This window comes from Bidens hawaiensis, unplaced genomic scaffold (genome assembly GCF_021521415.1).
Source record: "Bidens hawaiensis isolate Kalapana, Puna unplaced genomic scaffold, B.hawaiensis_p1.1 tig00055014_1, whole genome shotgun sequence".
In the NCBI taxonomy this organism is placed as follows: Eukaryota; Viridiplantae; Streptophyta; class Magnoliopsida; order Asterales; family Asteraceae; genus Bidens; species Bidens hawaiensis.
In genome coordinates this window covers 15,185-30,331 of record NW_027506314.1, presented here as the reverse complement: position 1 = coordinate 30,331, position 15,147 = coordinate 15,185, and the positions used below count along the sequence as shown (strand labels likewise).

Sequence of the window (15,147 nt, the reverse complement as noted above, 5' to 3'; positions counted from 1 at the left end):
GTTAGACATGATTAACATCTAGTCAGTCAAGTTTAAAACTTATTTACAAACACCAAACAAAAAAAATTCCCTGAAAAAAGGGGTTACTTTCCCTTTAATATGCTACCCGAGGCATCTCCTAGATGAGTGCTTAGGTTCCCAAGATGATATGAGATCAATGTCAGAACTCCTCCAAGATGGGGATTCACATGTTTCCAAACCCATTCCAAAACGAGGGGAAAATTGTGTGTCCGCAGGGGAGGGGGGGGGGGGGGTGAAGGTGAATGTGGGTAAAGAGTAAGAATGCAAAGGTTAAAGTGCATGATGGGTGCTCTATCTCTTCCAAGATGAAAGGAGTTCAAAATGATGCATGGAATGAGGTGACTAAACTCAATTGATTGGAGATAGTGGGTTTAAATGATTAGCACCCCGTCCCCTAAGAGGGGAGTGAACTACATTTAATGGCATAAACTAGATAATACGCACATAATGTTTGAAAGAGTTCACCTTAAACAGTATTTGCGAAATTTGTTTTAAAAAAAATCGTGTTTAACTTGCTAATAGACTCAGCCATATATAATTTTGTTATAAGTTATGTTTTGTTTAATATTTCCAGAATTATTTATCAAAACTAGTTTAAATGGATTCATGTTGCCAAATGAGCTGGTAGTGGATTGGTAAGGGAGAGTTTTGGTATTCCATGTGACCCAGGATTCCTACCCACATCATTTAGTTTCGGCATAACCGGGTGACGATGGGAGACTAGACGAGTATGTGACATTCACTAGTTGGATCCTTGAACTGAACGGGTTTTCTCTCACTAGACTGCCATGCCTTCGGGCGAGTGTTCACGGGAGTTGTTCTTAGGTGAGGTTTTTCTCGAATTGAAAGACGAGTGTATCCCGATATAGTAAATTTAGCCATAACCCATTTAGATGATTCGTTGTCCGTTAAAAAAAGATGGATTCATGTTATTTTGTATTGTACTTAACTTTTTATTTTGAACTATTTACATATTTTTTTCTAAATATTTTTAAATACTTGGCTAAAAGTTGTTCTTATTTATGTTAATTGATCCCAATAATCTTTGAGAAATAATTTATGTTTCATTTCTCAAACCTTGTAATTTCTGATAATATCTGAAAATGTTTTTAGGACATCGTCATAAGCATGTCAACATAAGTAATAATTCCACGGAATGTGTTTGCAAATAAGAAAAAAAATACATTTAAAAAAAGTAACACTGAATTTCAGTGAAGACTGGAAAATGAATTGGAGATGGGCATCAATTAAGTTCTGTTCAGTATTGTGGCTTGGAGCATTCAGGAGCCATCTGCCAGTTGAAACGCTCATAATCTGTGCAGTAGTCGTAGATCATGTAGTTATCTCTGACCCACTTGAGTTTTCCCTGTTGGTCCCAACTCAAGTGCTTATAGACAGAGGAGGTCCACCAATTAGCTTTGTTAGGATAGGCACACTGGTAAATGCTAAATGGCCCATTCCACTTACAAGCCCTTGCATTAAACCTACGCAAACCAGCCCTGAAAGGTGCACATGACCAGTCTATTTTCACTAGACCGCCTCTCGTTGCCCAGTTATCAACATTCCACACACTAGAGTACACCTGCATTCCTTGCTGGTCTGGGAATCCAATTCCTTCGCTTTTGTAGTTTCTGTATACCCTAATTGGTATGCTATTGAAGAAGCGTGGATCGACTTACTTGTATTCGATCTACGTCCCTCGGGTATGAGTGTGCTATATCACCGATGGTTTTCCGAGATACGAGTTCTTCCACCTACAAAACGAACAACACCGTGAGCTTACCCCTCAGAAAGGGACAGAGGGGTCCTCTTTGGGGTAACCCTCCGGTGTGAGAATAAGATATTGCAGGAGAAGATAAGAATGTGAAAATGAGTAAAGGATTCAGAATGTATTTCTTGCTTGACCCCAACTGTGGATGTGGTGTGGTATTTATAGTATTAGGGTTTCCAATGATTGGGCTCAGACCCAATTAGGGCCTTTTTGGCCTCCTCTTATTGCTTCGCGCCACGTGTACTTAGGACACCTGGTGCTTTTTCATTGATTATTCTCTGACCAAGGTATTTTACCTGACCCATGTGCCATCACGTGGTGGCACATGGGTTTTGCTGAGTTGTCCACCCTTCATTGGCAGCTGTCAACATCAGCACATTCTTTATTCCTTAAAAGATACCTTCTGGAAGGTTGTCTGATGAGTACAATCATGGTTGTCCTTATCCTGATTTGGATTAGACTATTGTCTCATTTGTTGTGTTGTCCTTTATGCGCCTATCCCGGGGATGCGCAAGGTCTTCTCTTTATTCTCACGCGCAGATGTTTCATGCGCAGATGTGATATGCGTTAGCATGTGACATGCGTAAGCATATGTAATATGCGTGAGCATATGTGATATGCGCCACGCGCAGATGTGATATGCGTGAGCATATGTGATGCGTGAGCATATGTGATGCGTGAGCATATGTGATGCGTGAGCATATGTGATGCGTAAGCATATGTAATATGCGTGAGCATGTGATATGCGCCACGCGCAGATGTGATATGCGTGAGCATATGTGATGCGTGAGCATATGTGATGCGTGAGCATATGTGATGCGTGAGCATATGTGATATGCGCCACGCGCATAGGTTTTGGCTTTGTGTCTTCATGACATCCTGATTTCAAGCCTCTTGTCTATATCTTGTGGGTTGACCCGCCCCGCTCGATGTTAAGGCGGGTGCATACCCCTTCAAGCCCCCCCAGTCTAATGTGTGTCTTGTCTCGCGCGAGCGAGGTAAGATAGATATTAGACTTAATAGTTTGCTCTTTTAACATGGTTTGTCTTTTCTTTTTCATTTTCATTTCTCATATGTGCGTTGCGCGAAATTCTATCCCTTTGGTTAAAACGAAACGTCAATGCACGTGGTTGGTTGATGCTGACATGCATCAGAGATTGAGACATTGTGTCAGACTTTTCGCGTGCTCGAGGTGCTACAGTTGCCTTTCACGTCTCCTCATACAGTGTCAGGAACACGTGTCGCGCTTATGTTAGCCTTCGCCTGCGCGTGGGGGCGCGTGAGCGTAGATCTGATTATTACTTGTTTCTCTCTCTCTCCCCTGGGCCTATAAAACCAAAACCTTTTGAACGGTTTTTTCTTCATCTCCATTGTTATTTTCAGAGCTTTTGCTTCTTCAATTTACATTCCGATTAAGAGCCTTTATCTTTGCTTCCAGATTTCCGTGCTTAAAGTAACCATATTGTTCGATTCGCAATTGTATGTCTGATAACCCAGACACCACAATTTCCCCTAGTAAAGGCCGTGTAAAATCAGTGGTTATGTCTACTTTGAAGAAGACTGGCAAGGGTAAACGGGTTGCCGAGGCCTCGTCGGAGGAGGGAGGGAAGAACAAGGCGGTGAAGAGATGGGATGAGATTCCCAGCAAGTTGAAACAATCTGACTTTGATAATCTCGTCGCCTCTCAGGGTTTTCTCCCTGAGTATGGCTGTCTGCTCCCGGCGACTGGGCAAACGGCGGCGGATCCTCCCGCTGGCTATATCTCTTTATACTCTCATTTTTTCACCCACTGTAATCTTCGTCTTCCAATGACGAGGTTTATAGGTGCGCTCATCCAGTTTTACGGGATTCATATATCTATGGTTCATCCCTGTGGACTAGTGCGCATGACTCATTTTGAGTTCATGTGCAAAGCTCAGCGCGAGGAGCCCACCCCTCGGCGCTTTCAATATTTTTATAAGCCGAAAATCCAAGATTCTTGGTTCTCATTCACACCGCGCAGTCAGAAGGTTAAGTGCTGCACTGTTTCCTTCAAAAGCCTTCATGACTGGGCTGAAAAATTCTTTTATATCAAGGCTGGTGTGATTCCCATCTGCATGACTATGCGCGCGATTACTTCCGCGCCCGCGGATGATGACGTTCTTAAGAATCCATCTGGCGCGTGGGTTAAGAAGTTATCTGCTGAACCATCCCCCGCTAGGAAAATTTGCGAGGAAGCTTTGGTGGGGGTTGGCATGAGTAAGAGGTGGATTGACAGCGGGACTGAGCCTGTCATCCATGTTGATGGCTCAGGTGGGTTGTTTGTTCATTGCATTAATTTTGCGCGAGTATAATTCGTTTTGCTGATATCATTTGTCTTGTTTTATGCAGAAAGCAAGGAATACATCCACGCCGCCTATGACGAGCATACGGAAGGTGGCTCTGTCGTGCTGAGCGCTGGGGAAGTTGCTTTCCCTGATCGCTTCGATGATATGTTCATCCCTGTCGATTTAGAATTTTGTTTTGACAGCGATGCGCCTGGTAAGCCTTTGTATTTGTGCTTAGGCCCTTAGAGTACCAAATTTGGTTTTAACATTTCTGTTGCGCGTATTGTAGATGCGCTCGCTAATTATGAGTTGGAGCTTGCGGAAGAGGAAGTGGAGGAGGAAGAAGCTGAAGCGCAAAAACTCAAACGCAAGGCTAAAGGTAAAACTGGCGCAGGGGCCAGTAAAAAACAGAAAAAAGATGATGCCTCTGTTGCCCAGAATCTTCCTCCTACCCAGGCGAAGGGACTTGAGAAAACCAAGGGTTTTACTTCCCAGTTTTCCTCGTCTTCTTTGCCTCGTGGTGTGGGCAGTCCTCCCGTCCACACGAGGTATGGTGCCGCCACCTCGTCTCTGCGCGCGGCGGACAAGGGAAGCGGTGCTGTGCCTACTGTTTCGTCTTCTCCAACAGGTATACTTTGTTTATTTTTTGTGGTTTTATGAGCGTGATTTCTGATAGTCATTAATGAAGCTTTGTTCACTCAAATGTTTATAGAGCCGGCAACGTTGGTGGCTCAACCTCAGGCGCAGCAAGGTGCCGAGGCTACGCCGAAGGTTGTTTTGAAGCCCCTGTTTTACCCTCGAAAAGGGGGAAAATGGACTTCATGGCGATGTTTAATTCGCGGACTGCGGTGCGCCAAGGTATTTATTGCGCTTTGATTGTCTGATTTTTTCCTTTAGTTCAAGTCATGAATCATTTCTCCTTGTTGGTTTTTTAATAGGAATTATAGTTGGCACACAAGCTGCTGGTGGCACTGCTAGCGCTGGCGCCGTTAGTTCTGCTCCTGCTCCAACAAGTACTGAATCTCCCCTCATTGGGATCACTAAGGAGCAGGAGACTATTTTTCGCGCTACTCTAACAGCGTCAAGACCTCCCTCACCTCCTCCTGCGCGCAGCCCTCCTCGTGAGACTATTTTTGATTCTTCCAAGTCGCAGGAGAAGAAACCTGTTCTAGAGGATGATGAGGAGGTTAATTCTGAAGGTTCTGATGGTGGCCGCGCAAGCCCTATAGCGCCACGAGATTTCGTGGCGTAGCCTTTTTCTCATGGGGCGGGCAGGAGCTCACTAGCTGGCGCTAACCTTTCTGCCGGTTCTCCGCAGGTATAAGTTTATTTTGCTCCGCTGTGCAGACTTCCAAATTAGTGTTTAGATAACTAAAACCTTTCTTTGCGTTGCTTTGTGTTTGTAGGGAGCTGATCACATATACCGCCCGAGCTGGAATATCACTGAAGAGAGCTCATTCCAATCCATGGGCGTATGTGAAGACTTTTGGGCTCACTCTGTTCCTCCAGCTGAAAGGAGGTTTCAAGAGGACCGCGCTTGCGTGGACTTGCTTAATGACCACCTTTTTGTTGGGTCTGCGTTCTTTGCTGCCTCCCAAGAGCTTCGCAATGATTATATAAAGGTACGTGATGCCCTTGCGGAGGCCAAGCAAAAGGCTAAGATTTCTGCTTGGAATCTTTCTGATGCCCGAGAGAGAGCTGAGAAACTCCAAGCAGAACTTAGCGAGAACCGGGCAAGTGCCAACGCTGCTTTTGTGAAGCGCGGGCTTGAGCTGCAAGTTGCGCGGGAGAAGCTGCAAGCGGCAGAGGCAGACGCGGCCAAGTACGCGCGTCGAGCGCGTGACCTGGAGTTGGAAGCAGAGGCGCGTGACCAAACTATTGCGCAGGTTAATACTGACAAATCCTTATTGGAGAGTGAGATTGCGCGCCTGAAGAAAGAGCTCGATGCTGCGCGAGTGGAAAAGAATGAAGCCTTGGCGGCAGCGGCGTCTGACAAAGAAGAGCTAAAACAAGCCAAGGAAACTGTTGAGTTGTTAAACTCTCAGATCCCTGCTCTTGAGACGTCTGTTTCTTCCCTCGCGCAGGACCGTCAATGGCTGATTTCACAGGGTGTGACTCGTTGCGCTTATGCGATGAAATACTCAGACGAGTTTCAGACCCTTGTGATGGATTGTAATGCAGCGTCGCGTTTGGTGGGTCGAGCTGAAGGGTTTAAGGATGGTTATGAGTATGGCATGCTAAAGAAGAATCCATCCGACTACCCTTATCAGCTCGACGTTGTCTGCGCTGACATGGCTGAGGTGGGGGAGAAGTACCTGAATACTCCAATTCCCATCCTTGAGCAGGTATTTTGACCTTAATGAGTTTACTTGACTTATTTTCATAATCTTTTGTACTCATACTGTTCCTTGTGACTTGCAGATAGCCGCGCTTGCTGACCAGCCCGATCTTGGCGCTTTAAAGAAATTACTTGATGAATGTGAAGGGACTGGTGGCAATGATGATGGCGCGGGCAACGCTACCTCTGCCAGCGGCTCTGGCGTGGCCAAAGGACCTACTCCTGACGCTATCATAATAGAAGACGACTATATTCAAGACGAACAGCTTGATTATGGTAAGTTTGGAGATGAGGAGCGGGTTGCGCCAGATGCTGAGGGAGGAAGTAATGATGAGGACGATGAAGAGGCTGATATTGATATAGAGACTTGAAAAGCCCTTCTTGTTTTTTTTTTGTTTTTTTTTGTATTTGTAGTTTTTACCTCATCATTTGTAAATTTGTAAGCTTCTATGTTTATGGAATGAAATTTTGTTTTTCCCTTATTCGCATCTTGCGCATTTCCAATTCGTCTTTATATTGCATATTTGTGCTCGTTGAATATAAGGTATGCTTACACATTGAAACTTGGACAAGGCTGTAAGGAAATTATTTTATTTAATCCTTAACAGTTGTCATATTTCAAGTTATTTTGCAATATTCTGAATATGCTGACACGTGCCTTATCATTTCATTGTTCCTCTTTTGCGCGACGTTATCGTGCATTTATTATAGGGAATTATGAATGAGTTTTTTAGCCTTTACGTGTCAGTATGTGTTACTCTGCTTATATCCATTATAATCCCATGCGCGGCCCCGGCCTGAGACCTTAACAACTATGCTTTGGCATGTGCTTTGCCTTAGTTGTGCTTAGGTATTTTTATGGTCCAGCTGCGCAATACGTAGGATGGATGCTATGAGTAATTTGAGCTAAGGTTCATATTATTAGGCTAAGGCCCTGAGCTAAGGCTCATATTTTTGGGCTAAGGCCCTGACGTTTTAGAGTTAAAACTCGTTAACGCGTTTGAGCTTGAAGCTCGAGCATGTATGTTTTACTTCGTTTTATTTTTAGTTTGATGTCAATACAATGTTGTCATATTGCTCAAAATTAATAAAGGGAAGTGTGAAACATATATGCAAAAGGTAATAAAACGCATATTAAGAGAAAATAGCGCGTACCATTATTCATAATGGCTTAAAAAGCCTTGATTACAAACTTGACAACTTTTACATGAAACATTTTCTAAGTTGTGCTGCGTTCCATGTGCGCGGGATCTTCTTTCCATTTAAATCTTTTAAAGCGTATGCGCCTTTTCCCAATTCTTCCGAGACTTGATAAGGTCCCTCCCAGTTGGGAGACATCTTTCCCGGGGGTATTGCGCGACTAGCTTCATTGTTTCGAAGGACAAAATCATTATTCTTGAAGTGGCATTCTTTCACGCGCTGATGGTAATATTTTTCTAGTTTTTTCTTGTATTTGGCTTCGCTGATGATAGCCGCCTCTCTGCGCCTTCAAGTAAATTGATATCCAACCTCCTTTCTTGCTCATTATCCGTCTTACTCATCATGAGCACTCTATAGGATGGGCATCCAATTTCTGCTGGAATCATAGCCTCCGTTCCATAGGTTAGGCTGAACGGGGACTCGCCATTGCTGGTTTTGCTTAATGTCCTGTGCGCCCACAGGACATTGGGTAACTCCTCGACCCATGCATGGGACTCTCCCTCCAACCTTTTCTTCAGCCCATTCAGCAAGCTTTGGTTCGCGCGTTCCACTTGGCCATTCCCTTGAGGGTGGTATACTGAAGTGAAGACCTGGTTGATGCGCAATTCCTTAAGCCAACTGGATATCTTCCTGTCAGTGAATTGTTTGCCATTGTCGCTCACGATTTCCATGGGCAGGCCAAAACGGCATACGATGTGGCTCCAAATAAACTGCTTCATTGCCTCAGCTGTGATTTTTGCCAGTGGCTTGGCTTCAACCCATTTTGTGAAATAGTCTACTGCCACTACCAAAAACTTTACTCGCCCTGGCGCTTGTGGTAAGGGACCCACAATATCGATTGCCCACTTGTGGAAAGGCCATGCAGAGGTCACCGGAATCAAGTTGTTCTTTGGCCGCATGGTGTTTGGCGCATAGCTCTGACACGCTTTGCATTTTTGGATTTCTTTTAACGCGTCCAAGTACATGCCTGGCCAATAGTAACCTGCGTTCATTGCCTTGGCAACCACCATGCGCGGGCCAGCATGTATTCCACAGATTCCTTCGTGTATCTCTCTGATCACATAGCTTGCTTCCTCAGCGTCTAGGCATTTCATGAGCGGTCCAAGATAAGAGCGTCGATATAACGTACCATCAAGCAGTTCGTAGTTCTGCGACTTGTGTCTTATCTTCCTCGCCTGTGCGCGATCGTCTGGTACCTTTCCCTCCTTCAAGAATTCCATTATTGGAGTTATCCATGATGAAGGTGTTGTATGAATTACAAGGACAGACTTCGCTCCCACTGACGGGTTGCTCATTACTTCCACCCTGACATCTTTGCCAAAATGATCGAAGCTGGTTGATGCCAATTTGCTTAGCGCGTCGGCGGACTTATTTTCACTGCGCGGAATGTGTATGATTCTGAAAAAGTCAAATTGTTCAGTGAGTTTCTTCACCTGCTCTAGATACAGAGGCATGGTGTTCTCATTGGCATCATAAAGGCCATTGACTTGTGCTGCTACCAGGTATGAATCTACATGAGCCTCTAGCTTTTTAACTCCAAACTTGTGCGCGATGCGCAAACCAGCCAGCAGGGCTTCATACTCAGCTTCATTGTTGGTGCTCTTGAAATCCAACCTAATTGCGTAGGTATACTCATGATTTTCTGGATCCACCAGTTTGAGGCCTGTGCCGGACCCTTCGTTGTTTGAAGCTCCATCAGTGAATAACCTCCAAACGTTTTCTTCATTATTGGCTTGCGGAGGGTCTACTTCGCGCTGAGCCTCTTCGACTTTTCCTTCAGGGATTTCTGCGATGAAATCAGCTAAGACTTGTCCCTTGATTGCTCTACGAGGCTTATAGGTGATCGTGTGCTCCCCTAATTCCAGCGCCCATTTTGTCAGCCTTCCTGAGAGCGCGGGACGCCGCAAGACTTGCTGGATGTTGTAACCAGTCAGGACTTCAATATGATGACCATTGAAATATCTGTGAAGCTTGCGCGACGCATGCGTTAGTGATAAAACTAACTTTTCTATGATGGTGTAGCGCGTCTCAGGATCTGTCAGCACCCGACTTACATAATAAATTGGTGTTTGGATTCCCTTGCGATCCACCAACAATACTGCGCCAATGGCGCGTTCTCCTGCTGACATGTATAATGTTAAAGTTTCACCAGATAGTGGAGCTGTGAGCGCAGGCAGATTTATCAAACATTCTTTTATCTCACTGAAAGCTTGCTCGGCCTCAGGCGTCCACTTGAATTGGCTTTTCTTTAAGCAATTTCTCAATGTGTTAATGAATGGGGTAGATTTGCTTGCATGGTTTCCTAGGAACCTGTTAATTGATACCAAACTACCATTCAACTTCTGAACTTCCTTCATGGTGGATGGTGAGGGCATGCTGAGGATAGCCTCCACCTTCTCTGGGTTCACCTTGAAACCATCCTTGGTGACCATTACGCCGAGAAATTTCCCTTCTTCCACGCCGAATGTGCATTTGCTCAGGTTGAGCTTCATGTTTATTTCCTTTAGGCGCCGAAGGGTTTCTTCGATGTCTTTGAGCATTTGTTTTTCCTTCCTGCTTTTAATCACCAAATCATCCACGTAGACTTCTAAGTTTTTTCCAATCTGCTCGTTGAAAATTGTATCCATGAGTCTTTGGTAAGTGGCTACTGCATTCTTCAAACCAAAGGGCATTTTTGTGTAACAGAAAACAACCTTGTCAGTTCTGAAAGCAGTCTTGTCTTCATCCTGCGGTGCCATTTGAATTTGGTGATAGCCCTTATAGGCATCCAGGAAACATTTGAGCTTAAATGGCGCCACAGAGTCCACCTTCGCGTCAATGTTTGGGAGGGGGTAACAATCTTTTGGACACGCTTTGTTGAGGTCTTTGAAATCAATGCACATTCTCCATGACCCATTGCTCTTCTTTACCATCACAGGATTGGCTACCCATGTTTGGTATCGTATTGGGCGAATGATATTCGCGCGCAGTAGATCTTCTACTTGCTCATTCATGGCCTTTGCCTTCTCGTCTCCCATGACTCTTTTCTTTTGAGCAATTGGCTCTACAGACTTGAATGTGTTGAGAGAGTGCGGCGCCAGGTCTCGCGGAACCCCAGTCATATCAGAATATTGCCACGCGAAGACTGACGTATACGTTGTGAGCAATCTTTTCATTCGCACCCTTGTGTCATCTGATATCGTAGCTCCGATTGTGATTGTTTGTTCTGGGAATTTTGGGTTGAGAATCCATTCCTCTGGCGCGTTGTTTGCCACTGGAAGCTTCATTCTCCCTTCTCGAGGTATACTTGTTACTGCGCATAAATGATCTCGATACACAAATGTTACTCCTGTTGGTGTTGGGAACCCCAACGCGCCATGCGCTGGTGACGGTATGGCGTTGAATTGGGCAATCGTTCCTCTACCCAAGATCATACTATGGCATGAAGTGGTGGGCAAGACCAGAAAGTTGACAATTTCAGCTCGCTTGTGCTTCTCATCCCCCATAGTTAGTTCGAATTGTATCTGACCTAGGGGGTGAATAATTTCGTTTGAGACACCTGAGGTTGGTGCACTCACAACTTCGAGCCTTGCTTGGTCCTCTGGATCCAACTTCCTGAAACATTGCTCATACATGATGTCTGACTCACTACCGGTGTCCACCAGGACTCTTGACACCTCATAATGAGCGATGTGTGTAGTGATGACTAGAGGACTGCTGATAGACGGGCCTCCTCTGATTCTTGGAAAGATTACTTGTTGCTCGCGCCAATCCCCTTGGATTTGCGCGCTTCTCTTCCTCGATCTTTGCCCTTGCCTTCCTCCTTCAGCTACACAGATTCTTTTGAATTTTTTACTAGCTGAGGCTCCGTCTGGTTGTTCGTTCTCTGGTCTTGGGTTTTTAACCAGGTGAGCCAACTTGCCTGATTTCACATCTTTTTCGATTGCATCCTTCAAATGGTGGCATGCATCGGTGTTGTGCCCTGTGGATTTGTGAAACTCACAATATTTGCCACTGTTTGGTGGTCCCTTATGGAGTAATGGCCTGGGGCTTTTAAACTGGACATTCTCTGTGCTTAACACTTGCGAAGGCGTTTTGGTGAGGAGAGTCCATATTCTTGGTAGAGGCCTATTAGGCTCTCTGCCGCCTTCCTTCTTGTCACCCTCTCCGCGATTAAGAATGTATTTTTGGGGCTGGGGTGAACTTTGTTGCGCTTGCTTTTCTGCGGGAGAATAATTGGTTTGTTGCAACCTGGACCATACGGAGTTTTGTTTGCCCCTCCTGTCATTGTTGCACGGTGCTTCTGTTTGATGCCCTCTATCTCTTGCTCTGTCTTGGTCAATTTGTTTTTCATTTCGCGCGAAGACTCGCGATGCTTCCATAAGTTTAGCCCAAGTGGTTGGCATGCCTTCTCTGCTCACGAGAGCTCTGCGGAGTTGATCACTGCGCGCACCTTGTATAAAGGCAACGCGCAATAGTTGTTCAGTGATGCCTCCAATTGCAAGAGATTCCTGATTGAAACGAGTTATGTAGTCCTCAATGGTTTCATCATTCCTGCGCACGCAGTGCATGATGTCATCGGGGTCGCGCGTGTGTCTGCGCTGCTGTACAAAGTGAGCCTGGAACTTTTCCAATAGCTCTTCGAACCCATCGATTTGTCCTGTCGGCAAGCTTTCGAACCAGACACGCGCTGCGCCCGTGAGGCAGCGAGCAAACATGTGACACCATGTTGGCATCGTCCAGCTTTCTAGGTTTCCAGTGTTGTAAAAACCTTGTAAGAAATCATCTGGATCTGTTGTACCATCGTACTTGCCTAAACCGCTTGGCATCTTGGTTTTGTGTTGAATGGGAGCCTTCGCAATGCGCTCAGTGAATTTTGAATGTTTTACCAAGATGGCTGGCCTATATGGTGTGGTTACGTCCATTTGCTCTTTCGCTTGTGGGTTGTATGGTGTGTATAGATACATATCAGCTTTGGCTCCAGGTGCTATGTTCATGTGTGCGCGAAGCTATGAACCTCCCGCATGAGTATCTCGCGTCTTCCTCATGCTGTGCACCTCTTCCTCATCACTAATATCAGCGTGTTTGGTGTGAACATAATGACCGTCTTCCGGCGCGCGCGCCTTTTTTGTTGTTCTCTGAATGGTTTGTTTATCAAATGCGAGCCTTTGTGTTAAGTCGGCTAACTTTTTGTGTTTTACCAGCTCATTGTATTTGTCCATTAAACGCTGTTGTTCTTTTATGAGCCATTCTTTAGGGTCATTGGTTTCAACTTCCGGACCCATTGGTCCTTTTTGTTTTGTACCAATTAGATTTTGGAACGTGAGATCGTCTGGAGGAGTTTCAGTCTGGCTATGAGGTGTTGTGTTGAAGGGATGGTTACTGGTGGTGCGCGCAGTGTCACGCGGCGCCCTCAGAACCTGATGTCCCTCATTAACATCGTCAAGCTCATTATCCTCCAGAACTTGATCATTGTTTCGAACACCGGAAACCATGGTGAAGATTTTTAGAGAGAACTGATAAAATAGTGGTTTTGTTGCCGTTGTAACAGGTGATGGCGCCAATGAAGAAGCGTGGATCGACTTACTTGTATTCGATCTACGTCCCTCGGGTATGAGTGTGCTATATCACCGATGGTTTTCCGAGATACGAGTTCTTCCACCTACAAAACGAACAGCACCGTGAGCTTACCCCTCAGAAAGGGACAGAGGGGTCCTCTTTGGGGTAACCCTCCGGTGTGAGAATAAGATATTGTTAGGATAGGCACACTGGTAAATGCTAAATGGCCCATTCCACTTACAAGCCCTTGCATTAAACCTACGCAAACCAGCCCTGAAAGGTGCACATGACCAGTCTATTTCACTAGACCGCCTCTCGTTGCCCAGTTATCAACATTCCACAAACTAGAGTACACCTGCATTCCTTGCTGGTCTGGGAATCCAATTCCTTCGCTTTTGTAGTTTCTGTATACCCTAATTGGTATGCTATCAACATACCACCTGCATGTGCATTCATAATTTTATACAATTTAGGAAAAGGCCTTGAAATTAAACATACATTGGAGTAGAAGATAAGATATTGTGGTTAACTCACACAACTGCATCCGAGTTCCAGTGAATGGTGTAGTTGTGGTAATCGGCAGTTGGGTCAAACCATAACTTGAACTGTTGCTCCCTATTTCCTTTGCCTTGGGTAAAGATGTTTGTGTGCATGGTGTAAGGTTCTCATGTTGAGTTCCCTAAGAATTCAAAGTCGATCTCATCATGATAGTCACCTGTAGACGAAAGCTGCAATAATTCCGCACAACAGTTAAATAGTAAGTATGATGAGTTGGAGTCTGTGTAAATGTAATTTTTGAGCTTTTTGGATTAGTAGGTGGTTATGATTTATCTAAGCATTTTTAGACGTTTTTGAAAGTTATTGTACTTGCAGGCAGTTTGCAACCACTACAGGCAAACTTATGTAATTTTTGGCAATTTATTTGAGTTCACTGGTGTTTCAAGAGAACTCGACAAGTTCTATTGGGTTAAAATGGGAAAATCATAGAGTTTTTCACGAAATTTAACTCCATCGGTTGCATTTTCTTACCAAACTCTATAGACTTTGCTTGCCACCCAAAAAAAGTTTTTAAAGATACTTAGCTAAATCCTAAACGTCTGCTAATCCAAATAAATTTTTAGTGTTACTTGTATCGTTTTTGGTATTACACTCACATAATATGCTGTGACGGTTCCTGCAGAGTTCCCAGGTACCAACTTGATTAATAGTTCAATGCTTCCAAATAAGTACGCCTTGTGTGATTGAACACCAGACCCTGCAATGAAAGTTATATCATTGCTTAATTTCATGTTTGACCACAAATATAAAGTTTTTAAAAATGAGAGATATGGATGATATGTACCCGAAACATTATCTAACACCAGATTAAGATCATCTCCGTTGCCAAAAACATATGAATGCTTGGCGCCCCAGTTGAAATACGTGTCGGTGTAAAAATTTGCATTGACAAAGTGGAACGAAATTGCTGAGATAAATACAACAGCAACCAAAGTCTGGACTGCTGTTGCCATTGCTTCTGTGTTTAGTTTGTATGGAATGCCTTTGTCACTTTTCCTATCACCTTTATATAGCCTTTGTCTAATATTTTTTCTAATATATTATTTGTTATTTGAAATACATAAAATATATCTTGACCTTTTCTTGCATTTTGACATTTAGTACATGCTCCAAGCATTCATCACGCCTCTCTCATATTTTAAATAAAAAGTTAAACTATGAGAGAGAGGTTATAACCTGAATTGGCACATAAAAATAAAATTAAAGGGCAGGAAAACTGGCCGGAATGACGTGCATAGGACTAAAAAGGCTGGAGGTTATTAGCAAGCTATGAATGACCTTGTAGGACAAACAGCCAGCAAAAGGGGGATGAATGAACCAACAAAAAGAAAAAAAAGAAAAGTAAAAGAAAAACGTTTTCTGTCATGTTTGGTGGTTAACATCAAGACGTGCTAACATCAAGAAAGTGCATTTCA

General features: G+C 44.3%; 1 pseudogene; it reads right to left on the bottom strand.

Moving 5' to 3' along the window:
* Positions 1–1,279: 1,279 nt before the first annotated feature.
* LOC143617474 (putative xyloglucan endotransglucosylase/hydrolase protein 26) lies at positions 1,280–14,899 on the bottom strand (annotated as a pseudogene).
* Positions 14,900–15,147: the final 248 nt, after the last annotated feature.